At 30.3% G+C, this 27,668-nt stretch overlaps 1 long non-coding RNA gene across 1 annotated transcript in view; it reads right to left on the minus strand.

Annotated features, from left to right (window-relative positions):
- LOC136796434 (uncharacterized) overlaps window positions 1-23,528 on the minus strand; it is a 100,735-nt gene extending 77,207 nt beyond the window's left edge. Inside the window, exon 1 of the long non-coding RNA XR_010844143.1 lies at window positions 23,382-23,528. This is a non-coding gene — a long non-coding RNA (uncharacterized lncRNA). The remainder of the gene's footprint in view (window positions 1-23,381) is intronic.
- Between the last annotated feature and the right edge of the window lie 4,140 nt (window positions 23,529-27,668).

Genomic DNA, 27,668 nt, shown 5'->3' on the forward strand with positions numbered 1-27,668 from the left:
AGACGTTCACTAAAATAATATTTTATTATAAATCCAATGTTATATAGCTACAATAAAAGTACTAAGTAAAATACACCAAAGTACTCTTCTACTTACCTAAAAACAATAGAATAGAATAACAGTCCCTTTCCACAGTTTTAATGAATCTAATCGTGAACTATTACAAGTAATTGAAAGGGTCTTTACAAAGTTATAATTACAAACAAAAAGCTAATCATTTGAAAACAACAAACATTTCTTATAACCTTCTTATAATAGTTCACCTCTCGCCCGCTAGGAGTGCTTGAATGTAATAGCAGCACAGTTATTAAATTATAAATATAATTTACACACACACACGCATATATACATGACTATTATTACTGTTTCATTATTGACTGAACCTCATAAATATATATCATTAACAGTCAAGAAAAGAACATAAACATATAAATATTGTAAATGGTTTGTCCAGTGTTATTGAGTTTACTGATATATTCCTTTCTGACGCTCATACTCAGTTCGGCTTGTGGTAGAGGCAGTTGCGATTACTTGAGTAATTCGAATTACGTTCCGCTAACAGCTCATCTTCGCCGATTCAAATAAATCTTGTAAATGTTTTTGGTTTATTTCTCTGCTAAAGTTAAAAAATAAGTCACGTATATAAATTTAACGGTTTTACCTTTTCGTCAGCTATTACGCAAACATGAGAAGGACAAGTCTGTAGCTCCCAATAGCCCGCATTTGCCTAATATAATAGTTCTAACAAAAGCACATCATTTTAAGTTTATGGAAAAAAAACTTTTAAGTACATTTAAGAACAAATGGATGACCTCTTGCCCTACAGTATCCTTTAATAACACCCCACTTATTCCTGTCGAACAGATCCGTTACTTAGAACTACATCTCGACAAACGACTGACATGGAATCCTCATACAGGACTGAAAAGACAGGAAACTGCTCGTCGATTTCGACTATTACAAAATTTACTAGAGAAACGGTCTAAATTGCCGATCCATTACAAAATACTGATCTACATGACTATTATAAGGCCTATCTGGAGTTCAGCTTTGGGGCTCCACTAAACCATCTAATTACTCCCGAATCCAATTCTTACAGTCCAAAATCCTTCGTAAAACCCTTAATGCTCCTTACTTTGTCACAAATCTAGTCATCCATCATGACATCAATGTCCCATATGTTGCCAATTTGGTCGAAACCAGATACCAATACTTCCATGGAAAACTTCCGAACCACCCAGATCCACTTGTTTCTAACCTGGTATCTCCTTCATTACCTAATAATCCTACTAGGTGTCTGAAAAGAAGATAGCCTCGGGATCTTCTCCAATAGAAATGTTATTGGAGTTCTCCACATGTTTGTATCATATCACTATCTCATCTACAGCAAATTTACTTGTTGTATATATGTTATACAATTGTAAATGGCAATAAATAAATGATAAAAAAAAAAAAAGAATAAATGGGAGCATAACACAAAATTAATGTTAAAGATCGAACACACAGGAAGTACTAAATAGAAGTCCTCAGAGGAGTGTTGAGTCTACTCGTTTGGTCTAATGTTGCATTGGGGAAAAAATATAATAATAACTATTGATAATAATTATCATTATAAAATAATAATTGTAGGCTTAGTTTTTGTTTTTTATTGAAAAACAGAGGAATTAGGAAATTGTTTATTGAATTAAACGATTAAATGACGGAGAAAAACAGTAAGTGGATTAAACATATCTCAAAAGATAATAAGAAATATCTTAGGAAACAGTTTTTTTTTTTATCCTCATAAATTTTTAATTTCACAATATTCGCTAATCGGAGAGAAATGGATCACTGCTGCGTATAATAAAATATTGAATACTCCAGGAATTGAACCAATTTAATTTATAACAACTTTAATTAAAACGAGTGGTGGTGGGGATATATATAATTTATAATATATAAAATGCTTAATTTATTAAAAACTTTGGGATTTCTGAAAGTTTAAGGTCTATATTTTTGAGAATAGTTTTCAAAATTATAAGTATTGTAATAACCACATATTTTTTGTTAATAATAATAACCACTACCAGTGTTACGGCGAGATGGATGCGCTGGGAACTTTTGAGCTCTGCTCTATCCACTCAGATAGAGCAGGTCGATTGTGTAAATATTGTAAGAGTGTAAATGTGAATAGAATTATATTATTTTTATTATTATTTTATTTTATTTATTGATTTTTTCATAGATATAGTTTGATTATGTTAATTTTTTTATCCTTCTGTTTGTATATATTTTAAGAGAGATTTTATTTATTTTTATATGCTTTTTTTTCATTTATTTATTTATTTTTATTCTTATTTTATTTTATTTTAGAATGAATGTGACCATTCTTCACTATTACATAATGCCCAGAACTGTGTAGCAGATTGTAATATCTATCAATAAATACAAAGTATCAAAATAAAAAAAAAAAATAATAATAATATGAGGAGCCATTTGAAGTAATTATCTCTAAGAATGTAATGATGGACAGACAAGATAACTGAAACACGTATCGTCTTTGAGGAAAAGCCTACTGTTTACAAAGAAGTGTTTGCCGACGAGTACAGGGGATAGGTTTAATTCTCACACATGCGAGATAATATTGCCCACACAGCCGAAAACAGTCGGAGATTAAACGCTTTCAATAATAACGGGCCTTAGCGTCGCGATTAATGTTCAGTCTCGGTGGCGTTGGCGTATCTGCATCAGCTGGCTTCAGGGCCAACCTTTAGCTATAGTCCAACTCAAAAAATGTCGCAATATTCTCACTAACAATATCAGTTATATTCAAGGCACCTTTTATTCATATTGAAAGTGATAAATGTGATAAATAAATAAATAAATAATAATAAGATATTGAAAGTTGGAAGTCCGCTTTTCAAAGTTTTATCAGATCGAGACCTTGGACAAGGCCATGTCTTAAGTCGTTTTGTCTCTCAGGTGTATAGCTATAAATGGACTTTACAACATAAGGAACATCATAGATTAGGAGCACAACTTCACAAGCAATAAAATTATATAAAAAATGTCATAGTGTAGACGAAATAGACGAAATAGACGAAAGGGACTAAAATTAAAATTTCCGTATTGTAACTAGGATGTGGAAAACATAACATATAATCTATTTTCTGATAACATACTGAAAACATAAATAGACATAATAGAATTAATCTTTATATTCAGTAGAAAGAATCATTTCGATAGCTAACTTTTCACTGACGTAAGGAAAAATACAATTAAAAGTTCTGTATTTAGGAAAATCAATAGAAAAGTTGTAATTATGTATTTAATTAATATTTAATGTATGTAATTTCTAGGAAAAGAAAAACACCCTTAAAACTTTATAGCCATTTTATTCATGAATTGGATGATGCTTGTGATCTCAACTTAACTATTTTCAAATCCAATCCCTAAAATCGTACATAAAATACAGTCAAAAATAATTTTAAAAAATATATCAATCACCTTATATAATTAAACGTTTTAAAACAGGCGCCATTGTTTATTCCTCCTACCTATACTTGGCAGACTCATCAATTTAGACTGGTAATTATACCTACTTTTCAGTTAATTAATCAAAAATTGGGGTGAAATAACTGCCTTTTTTCTCCTCTTGGGCTCTTGTACTATAGGATGATTATTAGGTAACCCAGGAGAAGCCAGGTTAGAAACAAATGGGTACTGGTAGTTGGGAAGTTGATCATAGATTAGTATCTCGTTCTGGCCAAATCAGCAATATATGGAACAGTGAGGTGCAGATGGATGACTTGATTTTAGACAAAGTAAGGAGTATTAAGGATTTTATGAAGGCTTTTAGACTGTAAGGATTGGATTCGGGAGGAATTCAATGGTTTAGTGGAGCCCCAAAGCTCAACTTATATAAATGAGTCTTTTGTGATTAGTTGGACCGTGGATAAGTTTTAGACCGTGAAATCTTTTTAAAAAATATTTTGTACGTTAATTTATAAAATATTTAAAATGCATTGATGTAGCAATTTCCGGGGGGGAGGGGATACCTTTAAAAATTTCATGCCTTTTATATTCTTGAATTGGATGAAGTTTCAGACCTCGATTGTCCATTTTATAATCATTACCTTAAGATCATACATTAAATACTGTCAACAATGTTTAAAAAATATATATTTAAATCACTTCACCAAATTACTATATTTATTATCATCATTATTATACTATTATATTTATAAAAGCCTTACGTTGTCACACTGTTAAAATAATGGTAACATTCTTAATGAATATTATTGAAAGTCAAACAAATTTAAAATACATTTAAATTATCATAAAGTATCATGTCATTGTATAACTAATATCAAATTTACTTTTTGTGTATATTTGTAACACACTTGTAAATATCAATAAATAAATTTAAAAAAAAACAGAGAAAAAACTCAACTTCGGTGATCAACTTCACAGATGAAGATACAATGTCGTGTATTTTTGAGTATAAAATGATTCAATCAAATCTGCATCCTTTAATTCTTTATTTTTGGATTCTTCTTTTTTTTTTATCTGACGTTTTGACACCACTTATAACAATCATTCAGAGACCTAAATAAGATATTTTACTCATCATTTATCGATAGGTTTACCATCGATTTATTCAACAGGTGGATTTAAGATCAATTCGGGGACGGAACAAAGCGAGTGTGTACTTGGCAGCCGAGATGATCAAACCGTTTGGAATGCACCTTCTTCCGGTAGTTAGTGGTACCGCCATCTCCACCACAACTTTTACCAACGTGTGTTCGGTAAGACACCATCTGTTGGCTCTTAGACAAAATTTATTATGACTGGTATGTTTGATATTCTATATAATAGAAAAATCAACTCAAACAAACAACTTTTTTAAGCTTTCAAGAAACAAAACAAAACGAAAACTATCCGTCTTAAATACAAACATGCGTAAATTAATCTCATATCTATGTACAGTAATTAGAAGTACAGTACAATAGCTTTCTTTTTCCGTGATTTAATGTCATGCCAAATAGCAACAAATTTGTAGTTTTATTTATATTGTAGCATTAATATTTAAATAGTAGCAAGCCAAAAAAAAAAATAAATAAAAAAAATAAATGTAATACTTCTATCTACCGATGATAGACATCCAGTGTTCTGGAGAATCTTGAGAGATACCAAGATGATAAATGCATATTTCTGCCCTCAGATGGAACAATTCTACGTTAATGTTTCTTCAAAGAACTGTTTTTATCATTTCGTAGTCGTCTCTGTTCGTGCTAACGTAGCGAGTATTCTTAAACCTTTATCTCTAACTAGAAAACGACATAAAATCACATGGAAATTTTTAAACTTTATAAAGTAATTTTTAACATTTTGCCGACTATAATAAGGCCTATGTGGCCATACGGAGTTGAGCTTTTGTGCTCCACTAAACCTTCGAATTCCTCTCGTAACCAATCATTCGTAAAATCATCAATGCATCTTACTTTGTCATAATTAAACTCATCCATAATGACCTTAATGTTCCATTTGTAACTGATCTAGCCCGAACCAGGTATCAATCCTTCCATTGTATACTCCCTAACTACCAAAACCCTCTAATTTCTAACCTTGTTTTCACTTCCATTCCTGACAATACTCCGAAGCGCCTGAAAAGAAAATGGTCTCGAGAGCTTCTAATATAGAAATCTTATCAGAGTTCTACTAGTGGGTAGTTTCTAATCATAAAAAAAAAAAAAAAATAAATCATAAAATTCACGAGTATTTTTATGTAGGTACAGCTTTAAATGCCAATACATTAAAAAAAAAATACATTTCTCCAACTGACTACAAATGTAATAACTAATCACATTAAATGGCACATTAAATAATGTTTCTAATGATGACGATATGATTAGTAATTACATTGCGAGATTGTATGAACATTATTTTCCTGTTTTCTGAGAAGCGTGCCATTACGAAGATTGGGAACAGAGATTATTAAACAATTTTCTTTTCTATCTACAAGTTTTTAACGATTTTTTACGCCATTATATGGAAAATTAATAAAAATAACAGAGTAAAGACGACTACTAGCGCACAGGTGACATTGAACACACAAGTCGGCGGTAGGGACTTGCTCAATATTGCGGCATTACGAACTACGTCCGGTTTAAGAAATGCTACCTTGACCGTCAAAGCGGCTCATGAATTATTTATATCGATTCTATTAGTGCTGCGGGCGTCCGCCCTGATAATAATCGATATCTCGTTGAGGATCGAGTCTGCTCTGTGTCGATGTAACTTTAAAATAGACCCCGCCTCCCGCTTTCCGTGGACCAGCTGCCTCCCAATACTACGTCATCAATCACAAAACTTTAAAGTCCTAATTTGTTTTCAAGTATTGAATTTTTTAATTAATTTCAATTATTTCTTTTAATAAAATTAATGTAATTATTTTTAGAAATTGTATAAAAGTATGTTTCAATTTTTATTTATTTTATTAATGATTGTATTTAAGATGTTATTTTATTTTAAGTTTAATTTTGTTTTCTTCTTTCTATTTTTTATTTTGCTATCATTTAAATATGTATTCGTAAATATGAAGTTAAAGAATTATATGACCCACATTATCACTGTCTTTAAATAGAACTTATTTTTTATCAATATTATCAGTATAACTTTAATTTAAGTGATGTCAACATAATGTTTAGAATCATTAGTTTTTTTCTTATTTTATAAATGAAATTAGTATTTTAAAATCATCACATACCAATAATAACTATTGTGATTTATTAATATAATTAGAAATTAGAGGAAATAATAATGGTTAAGGTGATACAATCATAATGAATTTATGTTTTTAAATTATTGTAGTGTTGTATGCATAATATAATATAGGTTAATTTGTATTGTTGAGTACCTGATGATGGTGCTGGCTCCGAAACGTTGCAATGGAAAAATTCTAATAAAGTAAGTTATTTCGGAAGAGTAATTAACTTCAACTCATTATATAAAGACAGAATGTAATATTATACAATAAAAATATATATATATATATTTTTTAATTTCATTATTCATATATGATCCCGAATATAAGTCTATCTTTTTTTCCCTTTAAATTATCCTAGGAAAAATAAATGGTCGACTTATATTCGGATAAGACCTAAGAAAAACCAAAAATTTGCCTAAAATCAGGGTTTTTAAGACACTTTATAACTCATTTTATTTTCTATTTTTGTTATGAAATCGGGTATTATCGCACACATTGGAAAGAGAAAATTATTATTATTGGAAAAATCAATACAAAAAATTGTTCGAAACGGAATCAGAAATGAAATTTATGTTCAAAGGTACATTTAAAATGAGATTTGAGAATGAAAACGAAGGTTACATTGAATAAAAACAGAATAGCTGATGCAGTAATCGAAAGGTATGTTATCATTCAAAACTTCATCCTGGTATTTATTTGATATTATGAGGCAATTAATCCACGTAGTACCTAATTTAACCATTTTCCCTTCTGTTTTAGATAATTAAATTTAATTTAGAAAGATGGTCGGGGTCAGTGAAGTTGTAATGGACACACAAATAAATCTCATATATTTGTTTATAATTAATAATAATATGAAGCTCTACAACTCATGAAGAGTCAGTGGTTCAGTACTTTGTAAGGAAGTACTGTTCTAAGAACAATGGTTTTACAAGGAGGTGAAATTTTAAGATCACCCACTTTATGAGGCTGGGACTGAGAACTTCAGAACCCATAGAATTGACTAACGACTGTAGTAACAGAATAAATAATTATCTGCCACAACTGGATTCAAGCCCGAGCCCAAGGAGTTAGTAGCAGAGGGCCTTACCACTCCTCCATTTAATTATGTTTAATATCTATTTAAAATTTAAAAAAGATATCAAGTCAATGTCAAGCCTTCAAAAATTATCAGATTAAAAATAAAATGACGAGTCTTCAAAAATTTTTAGATCCTAAAAATGAAGAAACCTTCAGAAATTATAAGATGGTACAAAATCCTCGATTCAATTTATAAATTAAATTATCTGTTTAACAATTCAATTATATGTTTTCAATCATCATCTTCAAAAATTATTTAATGTGAGCCGACGTTTTGCCCCACATTGCAGGGCTTCATCACGGCTTGCAGATTTGCCTCCATTTTCGAGCTTGCCTTCTGAGTAATTTCTTTTCATAATCTTGAAACCTTATCTTTCAATATTACAATTTAAATTAATTGAGATTTTTATAATTAAGTTAAAAGATTTATATGATTTAATAACGATATATATGAAATATAAATACTAATTGTAAAAACATAATAAATTACTATTGACTGAGGTAGGTAGTAATTGGCTCTTTACACTGACGCCTCTTCAGGTGTAACCAGTTTTAGGCAATGGCATCAAGGTCCTCGCACCTTTTTAGACTAAGCCAGAATGTATTTATTTTTCTTTTATAGCTTGTATAGTATCCAAATACGCAGCGTATCAGAAACGAGTTATGTGAAATTTTTAAAAATTTAAGTTAGGAAAATACTCAAAGTGCCATTAAATATAAAGCAATAAACATATATATAATTTTGAGAATTTAGAGAGAGGAAAATGTTTCATTTAGCCATGCTGCCCATATACATTAAGTTGCTACAAAACACAGCATACCAATTAGTACAAGAGCCCAAGAGGAGAAAAAAGTTAGTTATATCGCCCCAATTTTTGATTACTTTAATGGAAACTATGTATAATTAATAGTCAAAATTGATGAGTCTGCCAAGTATAGGTAGGGGGAATAAAAAATGGCGGCTTTTCAAAAACGTTAAAAATAATTAATTTTTCATTTCGAGCTCTATTTGTTTAAAACTACCAACAACAATAGAAAATCTAAGAAAACGTCATTTAAATTGGAGTTAATTTGCTAAACTATAAGCCCCAAAAGAGCTATTTACGTTCAATAGTTCTCCAGGTATAGCTTTTTTAATATCTATATTTCATTAAAATGTTGTACAGTACGTACTGAAAGATCAGTAGTTAGTGAATTTATTTTGAAAATCTTGAAAACCATTTGACGTACAGATGTCTGTTAGCACCCAAATTAAAACTAGTTTAATGAGCTATGAAGTAGTTTAATACGTTTATCGTCGTAGGAGTAGTAGTTTTCACGATATTTGCTAAAATAAATTTATTTCTAGTTATATGGACAAATTTTCATTTGCCAAATTTATATTCATATGTGAATATCATAAAAGCTACTACCCCTACGAATATAAGCGTAATAAACTACTTTATATGTGCGTCTAATGGATTTAGAGGTATATTTTTTCAAAAATAGAACATGGGTGGTCACATCCCAGCCAAACTCCAATAATTTCTCCCGGGTCTACAAAGACATGTGAGGACGGGCGTTATCGTGATGAAAAACTATGCTTTTGCGATTTCAACCCCCAAATGATCTGAGAAACTTGTATAAGATATCCTAAGCGTTTCTGCGATATCCCGTCTCGCAGAGGGAGGGTTGTCTGTGACCAATGCTTGAATTTGGTCATCAGTAATTGAAGGTCGACGCTTTGCGTCTTCCAAGTCAAAATTTCCGGTTCTGAACCGGGCAAACCACTTACGGACGGTGCTGTCTCCTAAAAAACCATCTCCATACGCCCTGCAAATTTTGTTAACCGTCTATGCAGCGGAATTTCCTTTGCGGAAATCAAAAATCTGAAAAAATGATTTTTTGATGATCTTCCATTTTAAGCAAGCAAAATACCACTCAAAGATAATGAATCTCGGTTGAACCTGATGCATAAAAGCACCTTAACTAATCCTTTTTTTAGAATATGTAAACATTATTGACCAAGTAAACATGATTTCATAAACACAGAGAGGGTTAAATTGAAATATTGAAAAACGCCACCAACTTATTTAACAACCCAATACGTTAAAAAAACTAATAGATAAATTAAAAAAAACAAAAAGTTAGTTAAAAGAAATAATTAAATGAATAAATAAGTTATAACACACATAAACAGTTTAAAAGATAAATATATATATATATATAAACATTTTGAGAGCTAATTTCCATATTCTGGGAGCACATAAAATCAATAAAATTGAAAAGAAATTTGTCAGAAATCAATAAATAAAATCAAGTATACGACTCCTCATACAAGACAGGTATTTTTTTTTCTTTTTCATAGCTGAATTATAAAGTTAACACTCCGGCTGGTTTTTAGATTATTAGGACCGTGGACATAGAGACAAAGAAAATATATATAACGTATTACCGATTACCAAATCTGTCCATTTTTACTTCCTAGATAAGATATGTTTTTTTTCCGTGCATAAAAATTTAATTTTTCATTGATAACGATAAATTGTATTGGTAAGTTCAGATTGTTTATTTTGCGCTGGGGTCTTAAAATGAGCTCTGCTCTACCCCTCACACGAGGGAGATAGAGTGGGCTCAGGGATCCTCAGGTCGATTGTGTAAATAGTGTAAATGTGATTAGAGATTATTTTATTTATATTTTTTTATTATTTTATTTTATTTTTACATGCACATAATTTGATTACGTTCATTTTCTTTATTCTTCTGTTTGTATATATTTTGAGAGATTTTATTTATTTTCATGTACTCTTTTCTTTTTTTTAAATTAATTTATTTATTTTTATTCTTAAGTTATTATATTTTAGAATGAATGTTATCAGTCATCACTAATACCTATTCCCCACAACGCTTTGGCAGATTGTAATATCTATCGATAAATAAAGTTTTTGACAGATTAAACAATAAATAAGAATGTTTATTAAAAAAATATGGAGTTGAGCTCAAATAAAAATAAGGTTATTCTCTAGCAGATTATGCTGCTGTTTCGGGAGTTAGATTGCTAGGGAGTGAGCATGCGACAGCATAACTACAAGCTGCGAGCGTTGTGACATGCCATAATGTTGAGCTGGCTGCCACTTCAACCTCCTTGGTAGTTGTGATGAGTAGTAAGTTTAAGATATAAGTGGCGGACGGACTTGTGAAGTAGTTGGACTTCTCTCCAAGTGAAGTAGTATTTTAACCTTATTTTGCAATTGACATAGTGAATTATTTTAATACTTATACGTATTTCCTCTTTTTAATTACAGTTTATGCTGATTCTTTAATTATTATTAGCTTTTTCTACAAGTAAATATGTTTTTCAAAAAAACTTAATTTTTGTTATAACCTACCTGGTTATATCTGATATATAGGGGGGAGGGTTATCTACAGATTACCACTTTATTCTAAACATGGAGGAGGACATGTTTTCATTTCGTAAGACCGCCTAGAAATAAAAGTTGACTCCCAGGCCGGATTCGAACCGCTACCGCTGTAGTCACGAGGCCCAGTGAGCACTATAACACTCGCTCAGCTATGAACTGCTCTCCATTCTACTTATCTAGTTCGAAAACAATAAAATCAGTTGAGGGAGAAAAAAGGAAGGTGATACAGCTCATAGTAGCCCAGTAACTGAGGTACGAAACATGGATTCTAATTCAAATTAATTTTTTTTCATAACTTTGTCATTCGTTGTTGTTGCTTTCAGGCACAAAATTATAGTCACTTTAATTTTATTTTTTTAGTTTTAATTTTATTTAATATTTATTAATTGACCTATTTATTTATTTGATCCACCATTGACCTTTATGGGAGAAGATGGAATAAATCAATTTTTGTATTTAATTAATGAATTAAACCGTTAAATCAGTATTTTGTAATCTACACTCTCTTCCAGTACATAGTACCCGTTTTTGATCCACCACACTTCATTTCACTACAATACACCACGTTCCGTTCCACTACACCAATCCACGCTCTATTAAAGTTTACTCCATTTTACTACAATCCACCAATTCCATTCCACTAAACCACACTCAAATTACACAAACAACACTGGACCACCATTCGAATTCGGATTTGCGTAGAAGCATTCATTTATTTCACACATATCTCTACCAGGCAGATTAATGAGCTTTCATCAAAAACACAGGTGGCTTAATTTACGTTCAGCAAAATAACCTTCCAGCGAAAAAACGGATAAGAGGCTTTACGTCTCACCAAATAATGAATCTTACGAATGGCTCATTTTTACATCTAGACTGTTCCCAAACGTTCAAAATAAGCATGTAAGTTCTTTCCAATGTTTAGATGAAATATATTGTTCACAACAATGGAACTTAATTAGGTAAGTATTAAAAATGTATTGCACTCTTCAGTTATTATTGCTCTGGTATTTTTTATTATGATTGCTTGGTAATAATAACAACTGGAGATTATTTTTGTGACTATGTTTGAAACGAAATGAAAAATATTTTATTAGTCTGGGACTAGGCCCCTTTAGAAGAATTACAATGGTAATTTTAATTTTATAATAACATATACTGGCCAAAACAGATGGTTAAATAGAAGGGTTTTGAACGAGGAAAGGGTTGGTACATTAGGTATGTTAGATGAAATGGAGTTCCAGAGATATAAAGCTTAGGTCAAAAATGATTTTTCAAACGCTGCAGTTCGGTGAGGTGTAGGGTAGGTGTCAGATAAACGGGATTGGACTGAGAATTTAAATTGCAGGTTTTCTAGGATATAGGAGGGGCGTTGTGTAATAATTACTTGGAATAGAAAGGACGCTAGGAAATACTGGCCATCAGAAGGACGGATAGAACCACTTCAGCTCGGCGTAATACAGGGTTATGTGCGTATCACTGCTGATCCCGAAAATAAAAGTTTGAGGAGGTACACCACCCTCAACCCTTCCCCTTCAATGGCGACGTCTTTGCCTCGGATTTACCAACAAGACCTGGAGGATTTAGTCATCATAGCTTCGCTACGAACATTCAAATTGTTCAACATAACATATAATAATATAAAAACATTTCTAGTTTTTTTTTCTAGGAAATATTCAGTAGATGAAAAAGCTACAAATGCTTTCAATGGATCAACATTTTATGGATAGATATTGGGACAAGTTTACAGTACCAGATTGGAACACACCTGAACTAACGGTCAAACTTTAACTGTTTGGACAAGTGTTTTCTAGATTTAGATTGATACAAATAATTTATAAAAACGATATTGACATAATAACTGCTTGAGGACAATCAAGAGACAACGCATATATAAGATGAATACATTGATGAAAATCTGAAATGAGAGTCATTTAGATGTATCTCGTCAGCTATGCTTACACTACGAATTTTCCTCATACGACAATCTTACACTGTGTGCATAGCTAAACGCATGCAGAAAATGAACTCTGCTCTACCCCTCACAGGTGGGGGATAGAGTGGGCTCAGGTATCCTCAGGTCTATCGGGTAAATATTCTATATAAGAGTGTAAATGTGACTAGAGATTCTTTTATTTTTATCATTATTTTATTTTATTTATTATCAATTTTGATCCTTTTTTTCTCTCAACTTTTATTCTTTAAAATACTCCAACGTTTTGGCCCTCAGACCATTCTCAAGGATACAACCTTCAATATTGATGTCATTTCTTTTTAAAAACCAAAAATTGCAGGCTGATTGCCCTTGCCAAATATAACTTTTTTTTAATAAATTGATATCCTAGATTTAAAAATTTTTTACAAAACACTTTCCATTTTTTCATTTATATTTACAACTTAAAAACAGAACCTACCTTCAATTAGCTTGCAATTTTAGGTTTTTAAAAAAGAAATGACATCAATATTGGAGGTTGTATTCTTGAGAATGGCCTAAGGGCCGAAATGTCGGAGAATTTTAAAGAATAAAAGTTGAGAGAAAAAAAGTACCAAAATTGTAAAAATTGATAATAAACTGAATCACTCTCAAACAATCATATATAAAAAAATAATTAATCTTATTTTATTTATTTTTTCATGCACATATTTTGATTATGTTCATTTTCTTTATCCTTCTATTTGGATATATTTTAAGAGAGATTTTATTTATATTTATGTACTCTTTTTTCTTTTAATTTTATTTTAGTACGAATGTGATCAGTCTTCACAATTACCTATTGCCCACAACAGTACGGCATACTGTAGTATCTATCAATGAATAAAGTTTTTAAATCTTAAAAAAAAAAAGTTGTCTTTTAACTGTTAGATAAGGATTTTCTTACCAGATAAAATTCTAAAACTAATTAAAAACATTTTCAATAATTCCCGCTGGGTGATAAGATATTCGTAATTCGAATGCAATGTTTTTTTTTTTTACTAAGTAGTGTCAGACGTACTAATATTTAAAGAAAGGAAAGTGAAACTCGTAGGAATCGAAGAAAAATTATTTTTTTGTTCAACAAGAATACTAAAAGTTATATTTCATTACACGTTCCTTGAAGTGAGTTATCAACCATTGTGTAACTAACAAGGGAACTGCTGCTACCACTGCTACACAATAAAATTGAATATTGAAAGATTTGTGTGATAATGATTTATATAAAACGACAATGAATAAGGCTGGATTGAACATAACTAATTTATTAATCTATTAATAAACACATTTTAATGGCAAAAAATATCAGAATGGCACATAAACCTGAGTTTTTATTATTTTAACCAGATTTTATATCATCGCACCCAATATGAGACGTAGAATCGAATCCACACTATACCAAGCATCTGCTAATTTAAAGCACTTAACGTTGTTTCAGAATATTATGGCAAAATAGATGTATTTATATTTCGCGGTTACTAAAATAAATAAGAAATAATAATATTAACTATAATGTAGAAGAGAGATCACGCGGAACAAGGGATCTTAAAATTGGTCATGAGTCATTTACTGTCGGTCGACTGCAAGGATTGATAAGGCAGGAGCGTTAATATGCAGCAATAGCATCGCTGATAGCATTAATAGACCCCAGTTGTCTAGTAAACTATTTCTCTTATATGTAATACACTATCGTTAACATTAAGGTGAAATATCTTTGTCTCATACAATAATTACAATGGGTGCTATAATACTATGTTATAGACCTGTGGTTCCCACACCACGGCACCCTTTTGAGATGAAAGAATTTCGTGGCATCCTTGTTGGGGAAAAAATATAATCTTATCACCACAACCATTCTTAGAGCGGACGAATATATAGGCCAAATTCGGGCAGAGTAAATACTAAGGTGTACAGCAAATTTGATTTTTAAGTTAATTTTTTTTTGTAATATATTGAGAAAGTGGAATTTACTTGCGCAACCTCCAGCATACTCTAAGCACCCCAGGGTGCCACGACACCCACTTAGGATATCGCGGTTATAGACATGACTTTACATGGCCGAAGTGTAACTATCGTCTTGTTTTTTATTTATGAGCGACTGTTGGCTATCGCTCGACCGCTCATAAATAATAAAACTGGATTTTTTTTTCTAACTGGACGAGGAAAGATCTTAATCAAAAGCAATTATGTCTCTTTTATGATATAAGAACGTTTAATGATCTGTTATTGATATTGTTCAACAACAGTTATCGTATATGTAAAAACACTTTGTATGCACATTTCTCGTCTTCGGTATTTGGCGTTCATTTTTGAGGAAGCTCTTACTTCTCGGCGATAAAATCTTAATGACTTGTGAAGGCTTGAAAGTTGAATTTTTTCTAGATGTCAAAAGTGAATTGGACCGGTTTAGTCTGCAATAAAAACAAAAAAAAAAAGAATTGAAAAACTCTGGAATGTTACTGTGAATGCTATTTTCAAATTTTCATTTCGAAAATAAATTTTAAAAATGGATCTGGCAATAACTTGTTTTTATGACTTGCAAGTTCATAAAAAATGATCCTGCACATTATTCCAACGAATAATATCACAGGAATGTTATCGCCGCATGGTGGGCGAATTGGTCAGTTTACCGTGACAAAAACAAAGTTTTAATTTCAACATAACAGATGTCAGTCTCTAATCTCAGATATCTAGCAAGATTGTACAGAAATATTGTACATTGAATAATAATTCAAAGCGAAGTGATTTATTTTATTCAATCAGTTTGTACAAACGGTTTTCGCCTCATCTACATAAAGGTTTTATAAAGTTGATTAAATAATTCAGGTTTGTATATGAAAAGGGTTTTGCTATTGATACTCAGCAATTAAATATTGTTACGGTTGTCATGGTGAAATAAAAAAACACGGGCTATATCTGCGTAGACTAGAGGTATGATGGTTGTCATGGTGAAAAAAAAAAACGAGCGATATGTTGAGACGAGTGGGTTTTGGTTTTGTGAAGGGGACAGTTTGATTTTTGAACACGTTACGACTCTTCAATGTGAAGTTGTGATAGTCTATCTATCAGGCCCTGTGTCTTTACTGTTTGAACCGGAATATCACCATATGAGAAATGTTATCGTATTTGTTTTTTTCAAAATTATGGTGTTCTACTTCAGTGGACGGTCATTAACCCTAGAAGTGGGGATATAGTGCAGTGACGTTTCATCAGCACGTCCTGGATAAGAGAGTTGTGGCAGGTGTCATCCTCAAATTTCTGGGGGAGGTGAGACGGTGACAGAAAAAGAAATATCGGACAACCTTGTGTTCTGCCAGGAGTACACCCAAAGATTATTACGACGGGTTTGAACTAAATTTTATTTTGTTTTTATTTTATATTCGTTTTTATACTCTTTTGGATAATAATGTAAATTTAGTTATTAAGATTAAACATAAAAGTTAAACTTAAGTCATCCTATAAGTTTTAATTGTTTTATTAATTGATTAGAATTCTTTTTTTTCCCTTTTTCATTCTGTGTACATATATTTCTTATTATTATTAAACTTTTGTACATATAGTTCTGCTGTTCTTTCTCTGCTTTCAACTTGTTAATTTACTTATGTTTTTTTGTGTTGTTGTTCACGGAATATTACGATAATTCAACAGGTTGGTACGTAACACCCCTAGGTCTTCTGTTATCTATATACATGTAAAGGTATTCGCCAGAGGTCATACTTCGACAATTGTTTATATAGGGGTACATTGTGGGCATATTGTTTCGGGGTTTTCGTTATTTCCAAGCGAAAAAAAAATAACGCGGCACCTAAGGAGCAATGCTTTATTCTTTATTGTTTTGTTTCTTTTTTCCTTTTGCGATTATATATATATTTTTTCCCTATAACTCACCAAAAGAAAACGTATTCAGAAGGCGTGAAAACTGTAAAAAAGTATTTGTGTTTTTTTGGCGATTTGTAGCTTTGGTAAACCTTGTAGAAAATGGGAATAACGATTTTTTAAATATATTAAGTTTGTACAAATGCTCTAATTATTTTCAATCAATTAATTTATTTGAATTAATTTATTTATTATTTTCTTGAAACCGGTTGGTTGTTAAAAAAAATAATTAAAACGTGTTCAGAAGGCTTGAATCACCAACAATCATAAAACAAAAAAAAAATGTACAGTTTTTGACGATTGTAGGTCCAGTAAATCGAGCAAACGTAAAGTACCAAATCGTTCGAGAATTCTACATCCGATATGAATCCATCATCATAATTTGAGATTCCTAGGCAGAACGAGAATAATTAAATTCTTATGACGCTTTTATGGTAGAAATCGAATTCTCGCTTTTCCAACCTGATTCCTATAGAACAAAAATCAATAATATAAAATTAAATTATCAATAAGAATCTTTCTTTGGAAACCCCTTCTTCCACCAAAGTGAACAGCGTTTTACTTTTAAAGTATTAGAAGAGATTGCAAAGTCGACTTTACCAGAATCTATTAAATGTCATTTCGATATATTCAAAACTTTCTCTCAAAAATGATGTCGGGTATTGAATAGAGGCTGTGTGTTACATTCTCAGAGAGTAAACAAGAATAATTACCACATTTTTATTCATGTTTTTATTATTTTTTGTTATTATTACTTAACCAAATAAACCGGGAATCCATATTAGTCCTTAAACAATCATAAGACTCCGAAATTCCTTTCCCCGAATCAAAGGCCAGGCTTTAGTATCCTCTCTCATTTTCCCACAACTTGAGTAATGTATAGATGATATATTAATGAACTGCTTCATAAGGTTCATTTTCCATATTTCCCACTACTTTCTCATATCTCTGACTATTATTCAAGCAAAATTGGCTCTATGCCAGTATACGAAGACTATACCTATTTGGCACGTTTATATTTCGACCCTTAAGAACCAAAAACCCACCCTATACTGACCTCATCACCCCCCATTCGTCCATACACCTGTTAAATACAAGATCCCAACCTTCCGATTTGTACACCCCTTCCAATAAAATTGCTCCCCTTAAAAAATCCATTATCCACAATACAAGCTACCTCATTTTGGAATTCCGTACCTGTACCTATCTGTAAAGCTTTTCATATTTACTACTCTACTAAAATATATAAAACACATTAACTCGATGTTAGTGATACAATGGCATGTGGTGGATCTAACTATTGATAGAACTCCAGAAACATTTGTAGAGGAGAAGATCTCGAGGCCATCTTCATTTCAGACGCCTAGGAGGATTATCAGGTACGGAAGAAGAAGCCAGGAACAAATGGGTTTGTGAGGTTGGGAAGTTTATAATGGAAGGATTGCTATCATTTTCTGGTCAAATCGGCAACATATGTATATTGAGCTCCTGATGGATGACTTAATTTGTAGCATAACAAGGAGCTTTAAAGATTTTACGAAGGATTTCAGACTACGAGAGGAATTTGATGGTTTAGTGGAGCCCCAATTCTCAACTCCGTAAGCTCAGATAGGCCTAATGATAAGCGTATAAATGGGTCTTTTGTAATTAGTGGAAAGTTCAAACCGTTTGTCTAATAAGTGTTGTAATGGTCGGAATCCTTGACATCATTTAAACATCAATTTTTTATCAATCTTCGTGAATATCAATCTTCCGTAAACTTGTAAACAACAAATACCAAGCATCTTTTGTATATGTTTTATGTAAATAATTATTATTTTATTTTTATTTAGTTTTGTTTAACATCATTTAATGTATCCAGACAAATAATGTCAAAATTATCTAATTAGTTATTCTTAGAGTACCAAGTGTTCCAGGATATAGATCGATTTTTCATTTCATCATTATTTAATTGAAAGTATTTCTTTTATTCTTTTTGCGTTATGCCCATGTATTTAGGTGTTCATTTCATATTAACAAAAAAGAGAGGGAAAATAATTGTTATATCATGTTTGAATTTCAAAAACAAAGCAATAAATCTCCAAAATTCTAAACCAGTCTACAGGACAAAAAAAGATAACATGAGTTAATTGCAGACTGAAGACAGCAGATATCCATAACTTATACGTACTAAAGAGAGCCGCATTTAACCTACACGTAAACATTAAAAAAAAAATAAAACTGAGTTATTTTCAGATAATTTATATACTTATATCATTATATAAGTATGTTATAATATAATACATTTTTTTTGTATATATATTCTCGCCCACCCTTCATTTAACATAGTTCACATTTGTCATGAATTTGTTCTATACAAGAACAGTACTTTTCAAAGAATGAAAAAAATAAAATTATTTTCTAGAAATAAAAATATTAAATGTCATTTAATTGAATCATTATGAACCTTAACTAACCTTAATTTGTAAATGAACATAATAATTCTCTTAGTTTAGTAAAAGTTTAAATAAAATAGTCAAACAGTGGTTTAGTAGTAATAGCTGAGTGATAAGGCACAGCACTACTAGCTCCAAGGACCCGGTTTCGAATTCAGCTCTGACATACAATTATTTATTCTGTTACTGAGGCCGTGAGTCAACCCTGATGGTTCGGAAGTCTTATACATTGAAAAATTGGGATAAAATGGAATAGTGTAGAATATGATTCTGATCAAATCACCTACTTGCACATCCGTTTGTCTAGTAACAGTACTGCATCCCTGACCCTTCAAGGTTATAGCGGTACAGTTTTATTTTTTTTATCTATAATTATAAAAATAAAATAAATAAAACGATAGATTACTTTGCCACAATTTATGACGGATCATAAACCAATAAACATTGATATTTATATGTTTAAACAAACACATAGTTTCGACTTTTCATAATTTTAATTATGTTGATATTCGGAAAGATCATACATATCTACTCTCCATCTCTGAATATGTACTTAATCAAATTAAATATTCAAAAATATTTAAGATAGATCAGCTGTTGCTATATGCATTAATTATAAAATTACTTGAAAATGTAAAATATGTGCATATCGTCATTTTATAAAATCTTAGTAAATGCAGTGTCATACCAAATTGATTAATCACTTTAGAACTAAGCAATATAAATAATACATATAATTAAGCAAAACAATATTTAATTTTTTTAATATTTTAAAATTAATAATGCTAGCAAATTATTAACTTAAAACTATGTTATATATAATGAAAAAAACATGCATCAACTATTATAATCAGTGGTGATATTTAACAAAGAGTTCGCTAACATACAATTATTTTGCTCAAATGGTGCATTAGAAACATCAGCGCAAAATCTGACCTTATGATAACCATGTAAATCAAAAAAGATGCGTTCGCAAAATTAAGTTAAAATCTAATATCGTTTTTGCCAGAACTATAAATACAATTTTTTTAAATAATATAATGTTGAAAATGGTTTATTTTGTGCATATTTTAATATTTTTTATTCGACATATTTCACAAATTTATAAAAATTAGCTTTTTTATCGAAAAAAATAAATAAGAAGAAAAAACTTTTATATTATTTATTTTTATAAAAAAAAATATTTTATCATTTAATAATACATACAGCAATAATTATAGTTGAAGCCAAATCATTCATTATATAACTTAGTAGTGTGTACAGAGTATACTACATGCATTTAATTTTTTTTTTATTTACAAAACCCAGGAGAAATCTTACGTGTGTTTAACAAGGTTCGGAAAGCTCTGAAAATTTTAACAACGGGTCCCACTGAATCTGAGCCCAATACATATCACTACTTATTATAATGCAATATAAATTATTAAAAAAGTAAGTAAAAGTGCTTCACTGAGAATTACTGTAATAAGAAAACTGATAAATTTGAATAAACTTAAATAAACTTAAATTATGTGTGCTAGATATTTCTGAATATTTAAAAGGGCTTTAAAACTGCAAGACATAGGCGCAGTTTGTCCAAGCAGCCCATTCTAAGAATAGACTAGATTAACCTAGAAATATGCACAAAGAAACATTTTGTAGGAAATACACATAAAACTAGCATAACCAAGAAGGGAATTATAATAATAAAATAATAAGATAAAAACTAAGAATAAAAACCAACACGTTTTGTAATAGAGATATCTTTAATTACATCCGAGTCACTTAATTATGCATATTCCTTTTAGAGGCATGTGTTTTATTATATTGATCTAAAAATTAATCTGAACCAAGACTGCATAATTACCCGTATATCATTTTAAATTTAGGACATAAAAAAAAAAAAAATTGAAGGCCTAAAAATGCTATAAAAGTGCACCAACATATATATTTTTCTCAATTTGTAATATAAGTCGCTGAATACTTAAACGGTTATGAAATACGCTTGATACCGGTTTCTCTTAAAAATGAAGAAAAAATGCTATGAGTAAAAAAAAAAATAAATAAAAGAAGTTTATCAAGGAAGAATAAACAGTAGAGGAAGAATATTTAAAATAGTTCAGTCAAAGCAGTAAATTCAATTTTGAAATTTAAGAAAGGTTTCACATCAAATATATCTTCGAGATGTGACTTCTCAAAGCCAAAAAATAAAATAAATACATTTAAAAAAAATTACCCGATATTCCACACATTTCGAAAGAATTCTTGAAGTCGGAAAAAAGTATATGTACATACCAATGTTCGAGGTAAGATGTCTCCAGGACGATTCTTTATCACTTTTTAAAATTATTGAAATCATTAATGAATTTTTTTTTAGTAGCGAAGTATTAAAGTTCAGGCGAAGAAATTCGAATTTGCTGTTATAGCGAGCAGTGCCTCGTTCTTAGCGACAGGAATAACATTAAGACAGTTACACAAGCGAACTAGTATTAAATCCTGCCTTAGTGGTTAGAGGTTAAGCCTAACTCAGCTGGGATAGGTCCTTCAATTTGATCAATTGATGTATGACCGGTTCTTAGCTGTGACATCGTGCTAAGAGCTACAAGGCTCACACTGTAAGCTTTCACATATATATATGTTACATATCCAGTTATAAACGTGTTATGCAAATAAATTATTGGATCAGGTAAATAAGTACAAAATCTGATCGATGTAAGTGAACTGCAAGTCCCTATCGATTAAACAATCTACAACTCCATCTATCATAGGTAACTAGGCAGTGTCACTCAATTAATCAAAATATTAGGAAATCAAATTAATTCAGAATTATTTAAACACACATAATTAAAAGACAAAAGTTTATAGAAGGTCAATTTGCCAAAACATAAATTTTTGTAAAGTATAAAAGACATGAAATTAAAAATTTACTACCTTTAAAATCACTACAAAGATTAATTATCCAGAAAACAATTCGAGACACTGAGGGAAACACATGGTCCATCCTGATTGGTTCTATTTGAATTGAAGCAATCTATCAAACCTTCTCAACACTAGTCTAACTGTACAAAAAAAAGTTACAATAAAGTATGAAGTAAAACTTTGATTTTTAAAAACTAAAAAAATGTGGCTCAAGCTAAATTTAGCCATTAATTAGAAACTAAAATTATTTAATACCAAAATAGTTAATACAGACAGAAAAATTAAAGTGGAGAAATGACTATTGGTACATTCACTGATAATAAAATAAGTGGCAATATAAATAATTTTGGATATATTTTACGCGATTCAATTAAATAACTCCAATTTAATAATCTAGTTCAATTCTGAATTAAAATCACGTAAAAAGTTAAAGTAGATGACGTTTAGAGCAATTTAAAAGTCTGGTTTATCAGGACTAATGTGGAAATGGAATAGTATGCATCATGAGAACCACATGCTCCGATGCACTGCCCAAACTGGGTCAACGATTATTGTACTAGAGTCTTGGATGCACCGCCTAAATTGGGTCGAAGATTATTGTACCAATGTCTTGGATGCACCACACAAATTGGGTCAACGATTATTGGACCAAAGTTTTGGATGCACCGTCCGAACTGGGTCGCGGGTATTGCACCAAAGCCTCCCATCCCGAAGCAATATCTACCTTTGACATGCCAACTCAGCTGACTCTTCGGAGAATATTGCACTCGTCACGAACATGATAATACTCAAGTTCAATGTTAAATATATCGAGTACTCTCATATCGAGATGACTAGCTGACACATCCTCGGATGGACAACGAATCTCTTTAATAATTAGCCGCGACTCTAACTTGCACCTTACTATAACTATTAGCACTACACCAACAAGAGCTATAACTACACTTGGCTATGTAGCAGTTGTCACTTACCTTTCAACGAGACGGGAATGAGCCCCTACTTCGGGAGCGAGGGAGGTCAGCAGAAGAGAAGAGTCAGAGAAGACCGACGTTGAGAGAAGGGAGCAGTGGACGGTAGCGGCGGTCGAGCCATGTCCGTCGGCCCCGCCTGCTTCACTCGTACTGCCCTCTCCGCTCTTCCCCCACCACCTCCCCTCCACCGCCTCCTCGATATATCTATCTTCATTATATATTATATATCGATATATTATCCTGTCCCCTCTCCACGCTCTCTCCTTTACGGTCTCTTTCTCCCTCGATCCAGGACTGTCACATCTTATCGCATGGCAAACAAATATAAGGATACGAAGGTAAGAAACAAACCAACGAGATTTCAGAAGATATCGCCGCTTAAGCTGCGATGCCTCGTAAGTTTAAAAATCGACAATACCACTTTAATAATTTAAAAACATAATAAAGTATCAAAGGATCACTCTAAAAATATCCTGTATCGACAATCGTTTAATAGGTTATCGGTATAATTGTTTATCACTTCGAAATATCTCTAGAATGAAAAATTAATTACTATTTTTTTAAATAACGGTGTAAAGTATTTTGTCAAAGCTATGAGATATCATAACTTAAGGAACTGCATATCATATTTAAACCTTACAATACTTGTAAAGGATTTTGTCAAAGCTATGAGATATCATAACTTAAGGAACTGCATATCATATTTAAACCTTACAATACTTGAATTCAAATGAAAAGTCAACGGTTTTAAGAATGAAAGAAAAATGTTCCTATACGAGTACTAAAAAATAAATAAATAATAATAACAGGATTTTGATTTAAAATAGGTTAAACAGGACTCATCTTAATTAACAGTCTGACATTCACTTATTAGTATTTACTGACTGGAAAACTTTGTTAATTTGACCACGGTGCAACGTACAATTGACTGACTACTTTTAACTCAAGTGTACATACCAAATACCATTCAAAATCTAATTAAATTTATAACTAAATATATTGAAATATCTCTCACCTTATTCCAAAAATCTGTCGTAACTATATTTTTTATATCTGGCAGTTTTAAGAATTAAAAAAGTTATTTTAATTTATTTATACATGGTATTGTTATCATATTTTAGTTTTCATCTTTTTTATAGATTTTTCTTTTTTTTTAACATTAATCATATTATTTTCTGATTTTTTTAAATTTTACTTTTATCTAAATATTTACAAGTTTCTATTATGATTATTTTCAAATTCTTTACCCATCATCCCTATACCCTTAACACTCGTATGCTTATTTTCGTCGCCTCTTCACTTCATAACATCGGAGTGGGGAGGAAGTAGAGCGGTAATCAGTCATATATTTGTAATCATAAAAATATTCTTTAAGTTACCAATTTTATATTTCAAGATTTATAATTTAAATACCATTACCTATACTAATGACTTTATTATATTTTCCTTAATTCATTATGAATATTTTCCTGTGTATGATAAGCAAATATTTTCAATATCATATCTAAAATAGAATATAGGACAACAACGATGTTTATTAATAGCATACTAAACATAAATATTATTATTATACTTCAGAAAAGTTATCATCCTTAGAAATAATTGTTATCTACATATCCATGGCCTATCGAATAAATAAAAACATTAAAGATGAGATATATCATTATTATGTTGCTATGAAATGAGCATATCCTTGCCCTGTCACGAGATATTTTCAGATTTTATATTTAAATTGTTAATTTATAGTATTCGCCACTGAGCAACTAGATCGGAAGCTTTATGCTTGCTATAACATCTCACTCTACTAATTTTTTTTTTAAATTTTTTGAGCTCCGAAATATATTTTTTATTATATTGTAGTGAATTCAGGTTTACGTACGCCAATATTTTTGTACAAATTTTACTTTAAAAATGATTATAATTGAATATTTTTGTTAAATATATTTCATCAAATGGAATATTCAAAGTTATTGTATGTAAAAATAAATTATAATTATTGAAATAAGGATTTGTTTTTGGTTCATTGTTTTCAATTTTTATTAATGTACATTTTAAAAGGTTGAGAAAGAATACTTTTTATAAACAATTTAATTGAATGCTTCCAAAAGAACTCTTTCACTGGATTTGGGAATATCTGAATTTCACTAATTTTCAAAATCTTCTTAATTTCGAAATGTAATAGAAACATACAAATGAGAAAAACATCTAGTTTGGGGCTTCAAAGACATAATCAGTGGATAGATATAAGCCAGAGTTTGCCAATAATATAATATAATAATAATAATATAATATAATAATAATAATAATAATATAATATAGTAATAATTACTTCTATTTTTGAAAAAAAGAGTACATTATGAGAAAAACAAAGTTTCTACGGCAATAGAATATCCACTCGCCGAATTTGAATAAAAAACAAACAAAAAGGCTTTACAGCATTTTAAAGAATCTAAAAATTAACAAAACAATTACATCAAATAAAATATTTATACATTATTAATTATTTTACATATCTATATACTAAAAATACGTAACTAAGGATTAAACAAATAATAATAAAATCAAAATTGTCGACAGAAAAATAAACTAATAACATAATAAATTATAAAAAAAAAATAATAAATTACTTAAAATAAGAATAATGTAATTAAAATAAATAAAAATACAATATACAATAATATAAAAGTACTATATATCGATTCTTAAATATATATACATATATATAAGGGAGCAGTTACTTATTATTATTATTTATACGTTATTATATTTATACTAACTTGAATTAGTGAATGAAAATAATTTCTTCCTTATTTCAATATAATAATTTAATTCATATTATACAGCAACGTTTCGGGAGATTTCCCCCATCTTCAGGCTGCTGATAACAAAAACTTATATTTAACATATAATTATTCTCCTATTAGTCTTATTAGCTAATATCTAATAATATTATTGTCATTGATGTGTATAAAATTTTTCAAAAGTCCTACATTGCAGGAGAACAATTACCTTACAATTATTATATTGAAATAAGGAAGAAATTATTTTCATTCACTAATTCAAGTTAATACCTTAAGATTCTTCCAGTCAAAGGATTATTATATTTATACGTTATTATATATACGTTATTACTAACTGCGAGGAGTTCAAATTTGGTAGTGATAAACAGTTATTTAATCTGCTAATGTAGCTGTGAGTCAACCCTGAAAACCGTGCTGGGTCCACTCACCCCCATGAAGTGGGTACCCTTAATTGAGGAAACATTGGTGGGCATGAATTTGATCAAATTATCTCATTGCACGACCGTTGGTCTAGTATCAGTACTTCCTTACAAAATATTGCCTCCTCCCTCCCCCCCAATCCCTTCATAGATTTTAGTGATTCAGATTTATATTTATATATAAATAAATAGAAACCTATATATGTATAACTTTTAAATAAAATATATTGATAGACAAATAGCAGTCAATAATCTAAAGAAAAAATAAATTTAGATGTAATTATTTTAAATTATACATCAAATAATTTTTTGTAGAGCTTATTACTTTATAAATTTTTCCATGTCTATATAATCCACTTAGTTCGGAAAATCAAAGCTTGACTAGTTTTTTAAAATGAACTGTAACACACCTCATTTTCAACTATTTAAATCTCTTTTATCGGTTAACCTAACGAAAATTATATTACAGAGAGAAGTTATTGCAACATGGGCTGTCACCGAGTAGAGTTCTGGATTTCGCAGACCTATATTGTAGGAAGTAAATAATTAATATTCATTCTTATTCTATTATAGGTGTAAAGCAACTTAATAGAAGTTGTTAATAAGATATTTGAACAAGACAAAATAGGTGATTATATAGAGCGGTGAAGGCCATAGGCTCGGCTCAGACCGATCTATATAGAGCAATGACCGAGGCCTAACACGGGAGCAGTTCAGGTAGGCCCTTCCTTTGTTTTTGGGCTTCAGAAAAATCTTCCTTTGTCATTGTTAATTACTGGAATCCGTCTCTGTTGATTGAAATAAATTAATTATGTCATAATAATAGAACTAAAAAAAAATAAATATTCACTTAAAAATTACAGGAGCCCAACGCATAAAATCTCATAAACCATACATGCAAACATTTTTTATTTACCTCTTAGTATTAAATAATTAAATAGTAAGCATATAATTATTTTGATCAAGATACGAATTAAAAGTTTTCATTAGCATACGTCTTTCTTTTGAGTTTTCGACTATAACGTGGGGTTCTAGTGAAAATAATATAATAAAACAAACTAAAACAT

Source organism: Halyomorpha halys, unplaced genomic scaffold, assembly GCF_000696795.3.
Source record: "Halyomorpha halys isolate HHAL.00 unplaced genomic scaffold, Hhal_1.1 Scaffold1209.1, whole genome shotgun sequence".
Taxonomy (NCBI): Eukaryota; Metazoa; Arthropoda; class Insecta; order Hemiptera; family Pentatomidae; genus Halyomorpha; species Halyomorpha halys.